Raw genomic sequence first — 18328 nt, 5'->3', positions numbered from 1 at the left:
AAATGCATCCGTTTAAGAGGCCTTAACTTGCGAGTGCAGCCCCATATTTCCTCAAACCTTGCAAATGGCTGGGCTGGAAAAAAACAAACAATTTTAAAGGAGCGTGATTAAAAATTCACAATTTGGACCATCGCTTCCGTTCATCATCTTCGAACATCTTGAACTCATCGTGGATATTTCTCAAGACATCTCTGAAGATAAAAACAGTAATGACCTTCCGAAGTGGGTCACCGAGTCTAGAGAGATAAAAAGGGACACAAATTCGTTGATGTAAAGTAAAAAAAGATGACAAATTTTATTACAAAGGAGTGCAATATGCAATACATTGAAATACTTTAATGGAATATCAAGGGCGAGAAATATACACATATTGACTAGTGTAGAGGGCACTAGTTCTCATCTATGAGCCCTTTACACGGTTAATATGAACGGCTTCATCGTCAGCCATTTGAATGGGTTCGTACGTAAGAGTTGTTATTTGCCACAGTAACGGCGCAATATTGTCATCGATTCTTGAGCGCAGCCTCGCTTTCGCTCCAACATGGGTGACTCCGTCCAAAGAGCGCATGCGCCTGACGAATTGCAAATGATCACAATGAGTCCTTAGTTTGACATTTGTAAAAATGTTTTATATTTCAGTCGATTCAGTGATGGTGTGTTTTTGTAAGTGTGTAGTATTGTGATGGTATCGAAGGTAATACTGTCGTTCTTTCAATTTCGCATTGAATATGTATCTTTGAAAATAATATATTAAACTCTACACATAAACAATAACTTTATGCTTAAATTATTACTGATGCAATATCAGTCATTGCATCATATTTTAAACTGTTGAAAGGAAAACAAATTTATCAGATTTTGAGGTACATTATGCCTTGGGCTAATTATTATCATGCGTCATCGACCAAGGAGCGATACAAATCCGTATTAACTTCCTATTAAAATAAGACATAACAAAACAAAAACAACAACAAAACAAGGAAAAAACAAAGCCAAAACAAAAACACCAGCGTGTAAAACCACTCATTGTCATGAGGTGTTGTCGTATTGAGCATCATTAGCAGGACCGTGAAGCACTGTATAATAAAAAAGAAAAGAAAAAGAAAAGCATACAGAAAAAGAATACACTCCAACTTGGCAGATGTACAGTTAAAGGTTAAAGTGGAGATTAACATGGGATCAGAAGCTTTCGTTGCTAAATCGGAAATAACGTCATTAATGACTTTATTACTCTTTTCCTTATTTTATTTAAACATTAAGCTGGACATTTTACAAACAGGTGCACAGCAGGTGACAAATGTATGATTTATATGACGTATAGGCACTTGATTGTGACTTAACCGCAGGTGGCACACCTCATGTTTTTGTTCCCCAGGATGATGGTGTTCCGCTATCAGCTTAATTAATTGACAGCGATGGACGGATAGTAGCTGGGAAACGAGTGCGTGTATCGCTCGCTTCACAGGCAGAGTGGAACATGTCAAAATAAACTTAACCAAGGTCGCGGATTTTTTTTTTTATTGTTCCGTAAACCGTCCCGGCCTGTCATTCAGTTAACAGCACTGATCAGATCATACCCATTACCTAAATGAAACCTTCCATTAAACTTTGGACTGAATGCGGGGGACGTGGGGAGTTATTGGACGGTTGCTCGTTTCTGCTTGTGGGTAGCGTCACTAGTTGTGAGGCCCCAGTCAACGCCACAATTGATCAAAACCGGCGCGTTGCCGACGAGCTCCGTCATTTGTGTTTAGAAGTACGATACGGCAAAAAGCTGTGCGACTGTACGGTGCTAACTTGAGTACTTTCTGCTGAACGAGTGTTGAACGCGTAGACACACACACGGTGAGAGAACTGTTGGAATGCGATTTGTATAGCCGGGCCCGAGGTACAGTGTGTCGCCTGCGATAGTGTTTGAAGACGTGTTTGGCGAGTTGTTGTTCCCGGGGAAACACGGACCAGTGGAATTGTCGACACTGAAGGTAGGTATCTGACTTTATTTCCCGTGTGTTACTCTTTTTTCTTTGGATTTTCCTATTTTACCTATACACGTTTGAAGCTATAGGCCTATTTGGAATAATAGACTCACGGGGGAAAAAACAAAACATCTGAACGACAATCCCGAAAGTTTCCTGATCAATGAAAACAACAATTAGTGATTTTCACAAATTAAACGTAACTCACTAATGAGGGTTTTCGCACAGTCTCCGTTGGTCCAACACGGAGATACCAGAACCTTTTCCACTCAAGCAAGAGTCCGACACGGCTTCCACACGGGTTCGGCGCTTCACACGGGTAAAATCTAACCCTGGTGTAGGCTGGTCGGGACCAGGGTTGTGAGTCTCTATCCAGGCAGAAAATCCAAAATCTACAGCCGACCCGTGTACACACCAGTCACAGTGTGGACGGTATCCGTGTTTGACGGGACCCGGCTCCGCTGACTGTGCCCCCGACGGGTGAACGAGACCACAGTGTGAAAAGACCTCTTAGTCTTTTTCGTAAACCAGAATCTTTGGGTCGCTCCGCCTGTTTCTACTGACTGTTTGTTTGACTTGGTTGCGCCTATCAGGGTGTTTGAGCGTGCAACCAGGCTGTCTGCTTCCTCTCACCCATACACTCTAGCTGTGTGCTGAGATGTAGAACAAAGAGCTACTCTAATAGCTTGCTCCCACGTTCTGCATCTCTATTGAACTCTTTGCCTAGTGGCTGATTTCCTCCATCATATGATCTGGCCTATTTTAAGAGGAATATATACTTCTTCCTTCAGCTTTCTTCTCTTTCTTTCTCTTTCCTTTCTTCAGCTGTCCCTCTTTTCATCATATTTTTCTTCTCCATAGCCCTTTTTCAAGAGTGGCTTTTATAGCCTTGCTTGGGGTAATATTCCGTTAAAAATAGTGTACCATGCACCATAACACTTAGGATTGAACGAGATACGAATTCCTCCGATTGACCTTTGTTTAGGGCTTTATTGGGCTTTTCCCCTCAGTAGTTTATGAAAGGTAAATGTTTGCTTACAACTGTTGCTTTGGCAGCGCATGTACGACTTTGTTTACCGCGCGCGAATACTCGCTGGATCCTCGCTATCGTTTGTACGTAGTAGCGCCACACGTGTACATACCATACTTTATTTCTGTACGTAGTTTTTATAGCTAGATGTGATAAGGTTAATGCTTTTTGATAAGTTTTCAGAATGGCATCGTATCGGAGTTGTAGTTTTGGGAATACAAGTATAGAAAACGAACACCAGTATTAACAGCAGGTAATTGAATAGTTAGTTTGTGATCCGCACGGCGATTTATATTTTGTTAAAAAGGCAAGTGGTGCTCTTTGTGAATTTTTTTTTTTAAATATTGTCTCATTCGAAAGACCATAATTATACAAGGCTGATAAAATTGCAGTTCCATTTCAGTATGTATTGTTCGTTGTGCCACACCTAAAAGCACGGGGTTTAACTGAAACAGACTTTGCGGAAGACTGCGCACAATTAAGGCAAAGAAAAAAACACCCAATATTTCATTTACAGAACTAAAGGCGGTGGTTAAATTCCACGACGAAAATACAACTGGCACACTCCGTCTTCTTTAGACAATCTGATTTCACTTTGGACTTTTGTTTAAATCCTCTTGGTTACAGTTAAATATAGAAGCAATATGCGGGGAAGAACTCCCCCCAATTAACCTGGTTCCTGTGAGATCAAAGTGTGACTTTGTATTTGATCTAACTACGAGCTTGTTTAAAGGTCAGATTCGTAGGTATGACCCAAGAATGCCATAAATAAATTAGATTGTTGCTTGTTTATGTATTTTCCTGTTCGTTTTTGTTTGTCACAAAGTTAACGAGTCTAAAAATATCATTCTGTCTCCATAAAGTAATGTAGACGGCAAAGAGATAAGTAAACATCATATTTTCTTTTTGACGGAAGTATATTTTATTCACAAAATCAGTGCTGTCGTCAGGAAAATTCCATGTTAATTGAATTTAAGATGACCCAAATATTTGTTTGCTTGAGCATTTTTTGGTGGTTTCTTTTTTTGGTTTTCTGGTTTGTTTTTTATACCTTAGTTTGTTGCGATCCCAAGCACATAATTCCAGTCCCTGTATCTACCAGACAGTAACGAACCTCTGATCTGCTAAATTTGTCCTCGTGTCGAACTTGCTTGCACGCAACTGAGCATGTGCGTTACTGGTGCAAAGAAAGGAATGTGCAACTCGACAACCCCTGCGGGCTTGCGCAAACTCCTCACGGGAACTAACCGAGCACGTTAAACGCGGACACCTGAAGAGTACAAAATGTCAAGCCTTTGTTGCTGCTCACAATGCGCTAGTCGTACCCGCCTATTTTCCTGTAACAACCGTACTGCCACACAATCGTGCTCGTCCAAACCGAAAGTAACAATATACTTATTTAGAAAACCACACAACAAAACTTGCACGCTCATCGGCCTTGGATTTGTATCGAACCTGGTGTGTTATTGACGGTTGTGTTTCGGTACGCAATGAAGTGAAACAAGGAGTATCCCTCCCCCACGCCGTTATTAAGCCACGCCCCGTATCTCAACAATGCGTCACGGTTCAGACCAAAACAAAAAACCCACAACAATTTGAAACTGGAATAATCGCTTGAACGTCAGTGGATTTTAAACGTATTAAAGATATGGGGGACATACGTAATTTAAGAGGACTGAAATGAGACTAAGCAAACCTATTAAAGCTGGCCTCAGAGGGCACAAAGTTATAATCAACTGATTCCGAATGGCTACTCACTGAACGTCTTCTCAAGTAGCAATTGTGCACAATGTGCCGGGCTGAGTTATTAACCTAGTCCGGGCAGATTGGTGCACAATATGATGGAATTGTTAATTTGATGATAAAAGCATGAAATTGGGCATACAGTCTAGTCACAGCATGCCATGGAAAAGATATATATTTGGCTACGGCCATCGCAGATTTGCCCTTTGAAAAAAAATGCCATCATGCAATGGCCGCCATTTTGAATATTGTTAAAATCTCTTCGTTTATTCTACGATATTTTTGTTGTCAAGGACAAATCTGCGATGGCCCTATAGCCAACTATCTTTATCATGATATACTCTGACTGTGTGCCAAATGTCATGCCTTTATCATCAAACTGAACAATAATATTTTATCACCAATCTGCTGTTCTGAGTAATCCCATCCGATAGCACTACAGTGCCCAGCACTGCCCGGCTCGTCACCAGCTAACACCTGTATTATAAGCTAATTCCTAAAGTGACTGTGAGGTAAAAAGAAGCAAAATCCAGGAAACAAATATTGCAGGTTAATCGTAAGTCCAGCTAGGGAATTGTAGGAGCATCGCACATGAACACATACGTTGCGCGGATGCCGTAATGGTCATACCGAAGTTATATACTATTATATCCACTTATGTTGTTATCTGAGTAAATACTAGATTAAACGATACGGGATGTCGGGATGGTTTGCGGACTGCTAAATCATCAAATATCCGATGTGATGACAGGCAGATGTGTGAGTAATTGCAGGAAGGTTGCCTAGCGTGCACCGTTGAAGTTTGTGGGTTAAGGGCACTGTATTCGTGGTCTGTGGGTAAAACTGCAGGTTGGGTTCGAGTCCAGCCTTGGGTTATGGTGCGTGTGCCCTTGTTTAAGGCACTTTGTCACTCATTGCTTCTCTCCACCCAGGAGTAAATGGGTACATGTGAGGGCAGAGATGGTTAGCGTGATTAAACTAGCTTCCTTGCGCCTAACAGACAGCATCGAGCTGTATACTCCCCAGGGAGCTGAGATGGTATTTGGAATGTTTAAATGGCCAAATGATCAGGGGTAATAACAATGTCAAGCGCTTGATCTTAGTTAAAAGCGCAATATAAGAACATCTTATTATTTGTTATTATTATTAATGTTCCGAGATGTAGTGGATAACATTTAACTTACAAGTCTTCACAAGTCAATCACAACTCATCCGCCGGTATCAAGTCAAGTCATAAGCTACTGAATTGAACTCTGACAAAATCAAGTCCTTTTGTTCAACCCCTGTTGATTATAACTGGTCGTGTGAAAGCATTTACCTGTGACCAGACTTGTGATGGCATGTGATGGATGCGACTACAGCGCTGGGACTTTCGCGCCAGACATGTTCATCGTGAAAAAAAAAGATTCCTTCGTACACCTGTCACCACGAAGCCAGAATTGAGAGTATGATTATTTTTTTTTAAATAAAACTAAATGTTTCTGTGATTTCCCAGCCTCAATGAAGCCGAGTTTTCGGAGACTTCCCCTCCTCCAAATTATCCGACTTGATTTTTTTTCAGCGGAAATCATGGTTTAAAAAGAGCCTGTCTAGTCTGTCCATGTACAGATCACTGCACTATTACTTTTTTAATTAATGAAAGCGTAACTACGTCCTCCGAAATGGCTGTCCTTCGTATGCATATTTATAATGGGCGTGGATGTTTGCTCATGATCAACAAATTAACCTCCCAAAAAAGGTTGCACTAGTGTCGGGATTGAGTTGCAAAATACCACAGTAGTACTAGTATACCGGAGCCAATTACGTATGAGAAAAACACCGGTGGTATTGAGCAATGGACGTCAAAATGTAAGTAAGTTAACCTTGGTTAAAATTAACCCAATCATGAGAACAAAGGCCCTGCGGTGATTCGGGTTCGGCCGTGAAATTACGAGGGATGTTATTACCGGCTCATCACTCGTAAATTAGGCTCCTGGCAATTATTGCCGAGATCGAGTTTCAGATCAGAGAGAATGCGGCTGCGCGGGAGACTACAAAGGGACGGGCGAGTGCGTGGGCGCGAGCGCCCCGAAAGCAGTCTGACATGCATAGTAGTTGACATTTCGAAGTTTTGTGGGTCTGTGCATGATGTCTTAGTGTCCTGAAATTTAGTCGAGAGATTCTCCCACAGCAAAGTCTGGCTGAAATTGGTTTGAAATGAGTATGATTGGACAAGAGTTAATCACGTGATTGAAGGGAAGGGGTTGTTTTTACTTAATCCCTTTTGTTCTCGACTCTCACTCCTTATCACTTATTATTTATGTAAATTGATCAATACCCATGACAATTTTAATTAATGCAAATTTTCTCGATCGTAAGAACCTCACCGAAATTCAAATTCAACCAATTAAGTTCGAGCGCATGGCGATGGAAATATTTACTCAGTTTATGTGTACGCACTGGAACGTACGAAACAACATAATGTGAAATATAAAGCATTATACAATGCCTGAATAAATCCTGTCATCTGATTGGTAGGTCGTTGATCACATGTCATTGATTTATTCGTCCCAACCGACGACCGGCACCGCAAACAAATGGAAGTTCTATTCCAAGGTAAATTGAAGTTCCATTGCAAGGGTTACACGATTGGTGGCTCTGACCAATCAGATGACGAGGATATTTTCAGGTGTTGCATAAAACAAATAATGAATGTTTCACATTCGTGCAATGGTGGGAATAATATCATTCGGTGACAGATGGAATGTTCCATTTCACCTAGCTTTGCGTAGTGGAATGGAACATTCCAAATGTCACCTCATGCAATTATTCATACCATTGCCCGCATAAACATTCATTATTTGTATACATTTTCTCATTATTGTCAAAACCTGTAATCTTGTTGTATCCTTCACGTCTGTGGACTTGGGGCAATGGGTAACCTGTGATAACAATAACCCCATGACCTGAGCTACGTCCTCACAAGGTTTTCCTGTACAAACCTTATGGGACTTGTCGAGAAAAAAGTTAAGGTTCAAACAATAGGAACAAAAGAATGACCAGTAAGGGTCCTGAGAAGTATAGTAAAACACGACTGAGTGCACAGACGGTTTTGCAGTTAGAGAATTCAAGAATATTTAGGTGAACGCAGACCAAGAGTATCATGAACTGTTTGAATTTACTCTTCAATCATTCCCTCACTTATTGCTACCTATGTCCGAATCTTATAAGCGGCACTTTCCAGTCGACAAGACATCTCCTGAGAAGTGATCTTACAGTCTTAATTTCCTCTCTTGTCTGAAGAAATCACTTCCTTCCCTTTCTTTATAGTGTTTTTTTTTAAAGACTCGGTGATTGCGGTATCTTGTCACCGCTTCGGTCTTCCTCATGAGCTGTGAGAGAGAAAGGAAATGAAGGGCTATACATCATTTTCTCGCGCCTGCGGCTGATGAATGGCAATGGAGACGGCTCACTGATAAAATGTGGCCTTATTTTGTTGGTACATGAGATGTTGCAAGGTGGAACGTACAACTTGCGGAAGATTATGGAAGCAACACTTGGAGTGTCCGTCTTATAAAAAAAATGGCCCAAAGAAGATCGAGATATGATCACTGTGTTCTGATCATCATCGGGAATTTATTTAATGCATTCTGTGATGACCGTCAGAGGAAAATGACCGAAACGTCGAGTGCGTAACTACATGATTCTTCTCAGAAACTCTTCTCTGCTTTTAAATTTAGATAGTCACTTCTCATGAATTGTGACTTTTCTATAGTGATGGAATTTGAAACATCTCTGCTTAGGCCTTATAGGGGACTAAATTGACACCAAGTTGCCACTTCGAAATAAAAACACTCGTAGACTGTTCAAGCGTTTGACCAGATTCTCATTCACCAGTCAATAATCCTAACTGGACATGGAGTTATTTTGATCAATTTTGATATTGTGCACAAAAATGACCCTTGTTATAAAGCTGAGTTTCAAATCGTACTCCCCCCCCCCCAGCTTCATCTGACTGCTGTTTTACCGGCAGTGTTTATATCCAAAACCACGCCTGCTCATTGCACACAGCAACTTACGTTGATCACAAGAATCCGAACGTCTTCGCCTTGTACATCAAAAACCTCTGGATCATTTTCCATGGTGGTTTGACCCGAAAACCTTCACGAAAATTTTGACCGAGAAAGAGTCATTTTTCACACTTGTAAGTATTAGGCTAAACAAAATCCGGATTCCGAGTCATACCTGACGAGCTGTCTTTTATTAGAGTGTAGCCTTACTATTTGCAGCTGGTAGTTGTTGTCTTCCTGGACAAGTACAAAGTCTAATCGCGATACGATATCAATGAACGGATGAACTTTAATACCACAGCCACTTGAGCTACTCTATTTCTGACATGGTTTTTGCCCAAGAGCCTCTCTAGAGTCAACGATGTCATATTGTGTGATCTGCCCATAGAGGATCCCAAGCAAACAGAACCATGTGCCAATTGAACTCGACTTGGCGACAATAATACAGTGCACATTTTGGTACCTGCATTTTGATTGGACGGTTTCCCGCCAGAAACAGCAGGTGGTGGTCGCATTTGTATGAAGTCCGCCTTAGTGTAAACATAACTCTTTTTTTGTTTTCGTATGAGGCCATACAATTGCTGAAAAGCTGAAGAGAGATGCCTAACAAATAACTTGTTGAAGTTTCAGCTCAATGGATACCATACATTTTGGAGGGGAAAAAACGGTGAAAATGTAGGCACGATTTTTGTTGAGGTCTCGTAAGTGGATGCTCATAGAGGATCCCAAGCTGAGTATGTGTTTATACGTCAGTGAAGGGCAAAACCTCATTTGATTTACATCACCCTGACGCAAATTCCATCTTACGAATAGTTCATGCGGTTCCCGCTGCTGCGTACATCAGATTCGAACCAGCTAGCCGATCGCGTTAGCTCGGTGGTCGAGTGGTAAGACATCTGCACTAGAAAGCAGGAGGTAATGGGTTCGAGTCCCAGCCGAGTGATTTTTTTCCAACTTTCTCTCGGGTGGTAGCACAGTGTTTATACGTCGGTGAAGCGCATAACCTAATTTGGATTCTGTTGCTAACGCACTTTAAAAACCTGTGCCTTGGGGCACGCTTTCTTAAACTGCCTTCACTAATTGTTTTCTTCCACATGATACCATTTTTAAAAGTTGGAATAATATCCGAGGTATTTGATACCAGTCCTATCTTCACTTTGACCAAGGATTTTCTCGCTGGTTTGCAAATGTTCTTACGTGACTTTAAACTTAAAACATTTTCCAAGAACATTGTAAATGGGGTCTACCCGATGTTCCTCGATACCTATGTTCCCCAATACCTATGTTCCCCAATACCTATGTTCCCCCAAATCCTTAGAGTTAGGGTTATCGAACATAGGTATTGGGGAACATAGGTATGTACCCTTATAAATACAGTCGATTAGCGCGCTCAGTTGGCGATGAGAAAATAAAAAGATCAAGCCGTCATCTCAGATGAACGTAATTTAGGTTCACTACAAATGAGCAAGATAGTCCTCGTTAACACTGTTAGTGACAAGAAATTGGCAAAATCAAAAGTGTAGCTAAGTCCGAAATGACAACCCAGCCATACGAAGCGTCAATATCCAGTCGATATTTTAGAAGAATAAACAACTTGTAGTTGGTTCACTTATGAAAATTGACATGTGTCGCAATATAAAGCACTGTTCAGAGAGGTACAGAAGTGCCCTTAATACAAGAACAGCATACATCAAGGTGTTGGAAGTACCCGATGTAGCCTGGTTTCGGGTTCCTATCCTGTGAAGACGTACTCTTCTCGTCCTGTGCATCAGCGGAAAAGTCAACAATGACTTTTTTCATTGAAGGAAATGTGGAAATAATTTCCCGCTTTTTAATAATCTTCCCGCCATTTTCCCACCAGACCGGTAGCCTCTAGGGAAACAAGGAAGCGGCGTCGGGTATGTTAAGCATTATTAGCATTTCCCTGAAAAATTGCGATTCACGATCCCCAGTGAGCTTTCTTTGCACGAGAGGCCATTTTAGACCGTGCTCCCGGGCATTTTTAAGCTCTGGCAGGAACTTCTACGTGTCACATGGTGGTCGGTAGGTCTGTCTGTCTGACTGTCTATCTGTCAGTCTGTCCCCCGAAATTTGACCAAAAGTATGGTGTTCCATATGTGCAATCGGCGTCGCATATTTCGGCGTCGCGTTTTTAAGCTCTGGCAGGGATCATTTTGATCGATTTCATGCAAGACTTTAATGCAAGACGTCTTGCAACACGGCCAGGATATCATTGTGCACTCGCACTTGTTAATAATATTGTGCAACCCCTGAAAGAGGTGCCAGACTATTTCATAATGATTCGCGGTCACGTTTCAGTTTTAAAACAATGCTATTACGCTGAGACCACAAATATAGAGATGACTTCCCTCCATAAACGATTTTTTCTTTTATAGATTATAATCATGGTAATTCTTCATCGGACTATTCAATGACGGTAATAAATAAGAGCTGTGTTGCATTGTCTTCAGTCCTACTCATTGTATTTTCAGGGTTCGCCTCGCTTTCGATTCAAGATGGCCGACTCATGGAACAAAAACACTGGAAAATTAGTCCGTCGAGTTTACCCTGTACGAAGGTCAATGCCCTGAAAAATATATAAAGACAAAAAAGGGTGAAAATAGAAAACAATTACTATATATCTGCCAAGTTTGGTGCTTTGGACCAGTCGGTCACGATCTTGACGAAAATTAGATCTAAGCCACCTGACTACTAGGGCACAATAGAAATATGATTCGTTCCACAACTGCCCATAGAAAATTAGGAAGCGAATGAGCGTGGACAACCCACGTGAGTGAGCGTCATCAAGTGTTTTTTTATTCTTGACATCAATTATTTGTTTAACAATTGTTATGCCTGTATGCATTTCACTTCGTTGAATAATTTATGAAGAAAATGAGCTACTTTGGGAAGTCTTTTTTTTTCATTATTTTCTTCCCAAAGCTGATTTTAAGGAAAATCGATTTCAACCTTGTACCGTTCATGATTCATGGGACATTGCTTTGTCTAATCGAACAAACAATACACCATTAGGTTTCTTATCTGTCACATGAAAACTAAAGTGAAATTTTCTGGAAACATGACATCATGTTTTCATGTGAAAACACACCACAGACCTTGAGGTAACTAATAGTCCAAGTGAATTACCGAGCAAGGTCACAGACGTTTAGGCTTAAATAACCTCCACGATGTCTTAATGATTACCAGATGATTTCATATTGTGATCTGCGCCGTCCATTCATAGTTTTAGTTTCTGACCTTGGTAGTGGAAGTAAAGCGAGTAGTATCATGGTCGGCCATTGTCACATTTCATATTACGTGCCATCGCAAACTTTACAGTCGCAGTTCGTCTTCTATTAATGTGGCAAGAATTACAACGGTGACGCTGACGACGTGATAAATGAATTACACGCGCCGTATAATCTCCAGAACCTGATATTACGGGCCTACCGGAAATTTCGTTGGGTTTGAAATCTGGCGATTGCATTCTAATAAACGCGAAGCCTGCTTGTAATCGATGTCATAATATGGCCAAATTCGCGCTTATTTCAGGTAGTGCCGAAGTGGCTATGACATTGTGATCCGTGGTCCAACAGTTTGTAAACGAAAGCCCAAGCGTTAGCACGTACGTCTACGTCGTAGACCAAGACCTTTCATTTCATTTCATTTCATTTCATTTATTATTTCTCAGGTAAGAACACACACATCAACACAGAATACAATACAAACATTTGAGGTAACAAGCCAGAGTAACAAACAAACAGCCCCAACAAACAAACAAACAAACAAACAAACAGCCCAACAAACAAAAAACCAACATTGATAACACCCCTGAAGGATTTCCAAAAGCGAACTAATTCACTATATTTGGCGGTTCTCCCTAAAAATGTCATCAAGTACAAAGCAAACAAAAACATGCATGTAGACTATCAAATCCCCAATCCCATCGAAAAATATTGCTGTTAGGAAAGAAAAAGAAAAAAACAAAAGGAAATCATGCTCAATAATGTTTAGTTTGAAATAAAAAAGGAACTGGGTTTAATATCATTAACACCCCAGATATCTTATCAGATAGGCTACACACATGTAATCAATATTATTTAGTGTATCGAATTACGTGTCTTTACTAATTGCATCAGCGTGTGAAAGTGTGTTTTGAAAAGATGTATTTTTGTTGCAAACTGTCGAATTTTATCCCTGCACAAAAGCGCGTAGCGGGAGTTTTCATTCTTGTGAAGATATGACGTCAAGCAAGTAAAGAAATCTGGCCTTGAAGACTTTGTTCCAGGGTGAATGGCCTCTCCTTTTATTCAGTATTGTTTTGTGTTTTTTCCCCACAATCTGCAGAAATTTGAGCAGACTTAATAGTGTACTTGTGACCGTACGGGAGTAAATTGGATTACTGTAAACTCAAGAAAACTATTGCAATCTTCGCCTCTAAAAGCCCAGGCTTTCAATAGTGTGTGACGCCATCACACATTATGCACTTAATGTCCGTCAAATGCGATTGATCTGTGGACGCAGTGAATGTTATAGTGTGTCTCTAAATACACGATCGTTTTTGTCTAATTATGGCTTTCCCATTGACCGAAGTGATTCTAAAAGCATTGCACGCTCGGGGTTATCGGTGAGTTCGCTAGGGAAATCCCCTACGGGTTGACTCGAGTGGGACTCGAACCCAAGATCTTACGAATGCAGACATCTTACCAATCGACCATCAAATAACGTTGCCATGACATGGGTAGGTTGGTGTCTCGAAATCATTTTTTTTGCAGCAGCAGCAGCAGCTTCAACAATAAACCTATATGACTACTTGCATGATGGACTTTTGCTTCGGGAGATACTGATATTTAATGCTGGGTCTCGACCTTCATAAGAGTATAAACGCCAAATGATCGTGGTTGACCTAAAGGGGAGTTCTGCAAAAAGGTGGTTCGAATCCAGCTTTGTAGGTTTCTTTTGGCAAAACGCTTCTTTACCAATTTCTTCTCAAAATTGGCTGATTTAGCTGTTTGTGCCCCCCCCCCGCAAAATAAAAAAGAGGAAAAAGAGAGCATTGGGCTGCAAACCCCGAATTAAAACGTATTAGGGCCTCTGTTCTGTTCTCACTGACAACAGTCTGGAGAACTTCGATCTCCAAGACCACCAAACTTAAGATCTTCAAGACCTCAGTAGAATCCATCCTCCTCTACGGTTGCGAGTCCTGGACCCTGACCAAACACATCTCTGCATCCATTGATGGCACCTATACACGGATGTTGCGGGCTGTTCAGAACGTTTCTTGGCAACAACATCTCCCTAACTCTGTTCTGTATGATGCCCTTCCTCCTATCTCCACCACCATCAAACAGCGTCGCCTTCAGCTAGCCGGTCACGTTTATCGACAAAATGAGCCAGTTTGTCAAGTTCTCCTCTGGAATCATAGCCCCTCGACGAAAAAGTCGTCCCAACATGACCCTGAAAACATCCATCGAGCTAGAAACTGGTCTGAGTGGTCCATCTCTTTCCAACACTATATGCTCGACAGGGACAGTTGGGCCCAACTCATCAAGTCATCATGAAAATAAATGAGTGAAGAAGAAGAGGGCCTTAATAAACAGGGGTAATAATGATGTAAAGCGCTTCGACTTTGCAAAACTGCAAAACTACCCTTTAATTTATCACTTTGAATTGGACTTTTCCCAGTTACACACCTATGTTCCGACACACCTATGTTCTAACTTACCATGTTCCGACTGCTCATATTCCTACCCTAACCCTCTAACCCTAACCGGGAGTAACACGATCTACGTGCGGGTTGTCGGAACATAGAGCAGTCACCCGTCCATTCCCCAGCTGACATCGGTGAACAACCGATGGCAAGGAACAGTATTCTTGTGACCCCATTGTCCCCAGATGAACTCGCGTAAGTCAAGGCCTAAATATAATAAGGGCATTACACCTGTAAACTCAACGGGTGTACAATAATTGATTGGATCACTGCCAACTCAGGTGCCGCATCTGTTTTGTTAAAGCTCTCCATCCAGTGCACTGTGATGAAGTTAGTTGGACAATCAAATTCCACATGCACTGCCAGTCCACAGTACGGATTACAAAGCGTGGCTTGAAACCACAGCTGTTTATGTGTAAGCCTCAAATTCCGGAAGCATTATTTTTTTCCTGCGCCCTGGCTTGTTACGTCGTTCGTTTTCATGGTTCTTTAACCATAACAGATTAACACACATGCGTCATTTCACTTCTGATGAAGAATTCGGGTATAACAATCTATACGCTTGTTGTTATTGATTAAATTTGGCAGAACGCCCACATTAACGTGCATTTTGACGTATACTGAGCTGTAACCAATGAAGCAAAACCGGAAGTATTTTGCTTCCACAACCAACACGAACCGTTCCTTGTAAAAAACAAAACAAAACCAACAACACACAGCTATTTCTCCATCCCTGTGCATCTGAATAATTAATTAATTAAAATTTAACGGGAGGTCAAGGCCTTACTACCAGAGAGCTACGTGTACACGGGGAATAGAAAACAGACTACAAGTTGCTTACTTGCCTATTAGGCCATCAGCCTGGGGGTTAGGCCAGTATCAAATCAGGGCATAAATGATGTCACACAAACCAGAGGTTAGGATTTTGTAAAAATTGTATTGAATCCTTTGGGACGAGATGTTGCCAAAGCGGTGACAAATCCGAGATTTCGTAACATTCGAGGCAACCATCTACAACCATCGTAATAGTATCAAGTTCAGACTTAAACGATTGTATTGACTCAAGCCACTTGGCTGTCAAAATGTGTGTCTTGCGGTTAGTGCAAACATAATCCAGCGTTTTGATGAACTTAAATTTAATTCTCATTAAAGTACTTTAGAGTTCAGCCTTTTTTGTAAATAAATGTAAGCACACTCAGTCTGTTTTTTTTCTTTTCGATTCCTTTCTTTTTCCTCTGAGGTTTCTCAAAACAAAACAGATGGCAGGGCGTTGAATCACACAATTTACTCAATAATATCCCATCTGCTCAGGGCGGCAATGCACACGAAATCAAACATTAAGTGTTTTGAACGCCTCAAGAACGTATGGGACAAGAGTGATGTATGAGGTGCTGGGTGTTAAACGCATGCGATACAAGGTGTTGTATTCGACAGTATGCATATTTATATTTTATGAAGGGATTGCATTTGAGATTCTTACTTAAAAAAATGATTTTTCATCGCGCCATAATCTGACACTGATCCGGTTCATGTGTAAAACAAATTGTACTCTAATAACCTTATAACTAATAAAATGTTATAAACGAAAATGAAGATTATGTCCATATATTTTGTAACGAAAAGGTGTATTTGTGTCTGACAATAAATTATTCATGTGAATGAAGCGGTCATTAGAACGTATTATTTAAATAGAAAGCGATCCAATTCAATTCTTTTCTCAAGCAGAAATACAGTAATAAGCACATTCTATGAGCATACGCATAGGGTATGTTGCTATTTCAGATCACGATATAAACAAAATGGTTAATTTCCTGATTGAAAGATACAAACCGATTACAAAAAAACCCCGTATTTTCCAATTTTCTTTTCTGAATGAACAACTAACAGTTTAATACCACAAACTATTCTACACCACAAAAATGTGTTTTTTCTCTGGCTGGTACAATGAGGCCTTCCTAGTGACATGTTTCTTTCTGCCAACTCTTTTTTTTTATGATGTCTGATGAACGATGAAATCTGTCAACGCCCAAATTTAGACCTTGACAGTCGAGACCGACAGTGACAGATGGGAGACACTCAGAGAGAGAAGGCAAGAAATCAAGCGTAAAAATGAATTATACTCTCGTTATGAGCAGATGATTAATTTTTATATTAATTCTTCATACTATTCACACGCAAGGGCAATGTGGCCCTTTCCGAGGGGACGAAAGACGTAGGCTTTTTAAAGGAATGGAAGAAACAGTGAAGATGTTTATAGCACCAATGATATTTCAGTGTCGTTGTTAGTTAATCACAGTTATATTTTAAGGGAATAAATGTGTGCTTTGGAGGTTTTAAACACTCTGTTTAAGACCGGTTTAAGTCTGGATGCTGACATTAACCCGAGCCGGGGGCGAGGGTAATTTTCAGCACCTAGACTCCAACCGGTCTTAAACAGTGTGTTTAATACCGGCCAAGCACATATTTATTCCCATTCATGAATACAAAAAAAATCAAAACTTTTCGGTCCAAAAGTCAAAACAAGTCAAAATTATATATTTCCAACGATTTTACTTCATATTCTTAGAAACACCCCTCCAGCTATAAAATGAATTGTCCAGCTCGCGAGTAAGTCGTAAACAACTCCTTATATGGAGATTGGCGCGCGCGTCGCGCGTACTGCGCGATGTGACGTAGAAGGCAGCTGTGCCGGTGCGTTGTGAATTTAGGACTTTGAAATACTGACTCACTGGTAGTATTTCGCATGGCTACGTAAGGATTGTAAACGTTCAACAAATAACACGTTAAAAGGCACTAGATGTCATAGGAATCCAAATTTCATGTGACACTGGAAAAGTGTTTAAGACCAGTCAGCCATGTCTTTATCAACCCATTAAAACCGGCTATGCGAGGTGCTCCCGACCAAAAGGAGTGGGTAAACTGTCTTAGGTATTTATGAATGTTAATTTAATTTCCCTATTTCATGATTATTTTACAGGGAGTATAATGTAAACACACACACACACATTTAATAAAGATATTACAAAACAAGTACAATTAACAAATTGTAAAAATGCGGATAGGAGTTACAACTGAAAATAAATATGGGTTGAGTTCAACACAAAAGAAACAGAAGATCAGGATTAAATATAAATAATATTTAGAAAGCGTCAGACCTAGTAATGAAAATAAAACAAAGACAATAAAGATATTAAAAATAGATCACACAGTTGCCACCGACCTTTTTACGAACAACAATAACAATTCAACCACTAGTCAATTACATGCCGAATCACTTGTCAAATCATTAGACGGATCTTTAGACGAACATTATGAAAAAGGAGTATTTTTTTTGCCATCATTATTTTTAAATTGCACGCCACATGACTTGAGACTGGACGACTTGTGATGACTTTTTAACGGCGTGCGAACGCGCATTAAGACAAAATCTTACTTATGACAATGTTGTTCGGCTCAGGGAATTAAAGGCATACGTTAAGATCATTTGCATTTATCCCCAAAGTAACCTAACGAATTATCAAAAAGCTTACATGGATGAAAGATTGTATTGGTACTAAACACCCCGTGAAATTATTTCGTCTGACTTGCTGTCATGTTAAAGAAATCAAGAAATGCAGTTGATTTCCAACGATAGGTCAATCGACTGATTTTTGGAATAAAGAGTGCTTCGTGTTTGGAGATCTAAACTTGAGCATGATTTTTGACTGTTTTCTCACACGGTGTATAATATCCACTGAGCTGAAACTTCAACGGGTTAAGTTCTAAACATTCTTCTTTGGAATGTACGTGGTGTTATTATTGGAAACGAACAAAATGCATG

The 18328-nt window shown here is 40.4% G+C and overlaps 1 protein-coding gene across 1 annotated transcript in view; it reads left to right on the top strand.

The window, feature by feature from the left end:
* The first annotated feature begins 1592 nt into the window (after positions 1-1592).
* Positions 1593-18328, top strand: part of LOC119726218 — a 32293-nt gene continuing 15557 nt past the window's right edge. Inside the window, exon 1 of the mRNA XM_038197828.1 lies at positions 1593-1982. The gene's annotated coding sequence lies outside the window, so the exon portion shown is untranslated. The remainder of the gene's footprint in view (positions 1983-18328) is intronic.

This window comes from Patiria miniata, unplaced genomic scaffold (assembly GCF_015706575.1).
Source record: "Patiria miniata isolate m_02_andy unplaced genomic scaffold, ASM1570657v1 HiC_scaffold_1, whole genome shotgun sequence".
Lineage (NCBI taxonomy): Eukaryota > Metazoa > Echinodermata > Asteroidea > Valvatida > Asterinidae > Patiria > Patiria miniata.
This window is presented reverse-complemented; position numbering and strand designations above follow the sequence as displayed.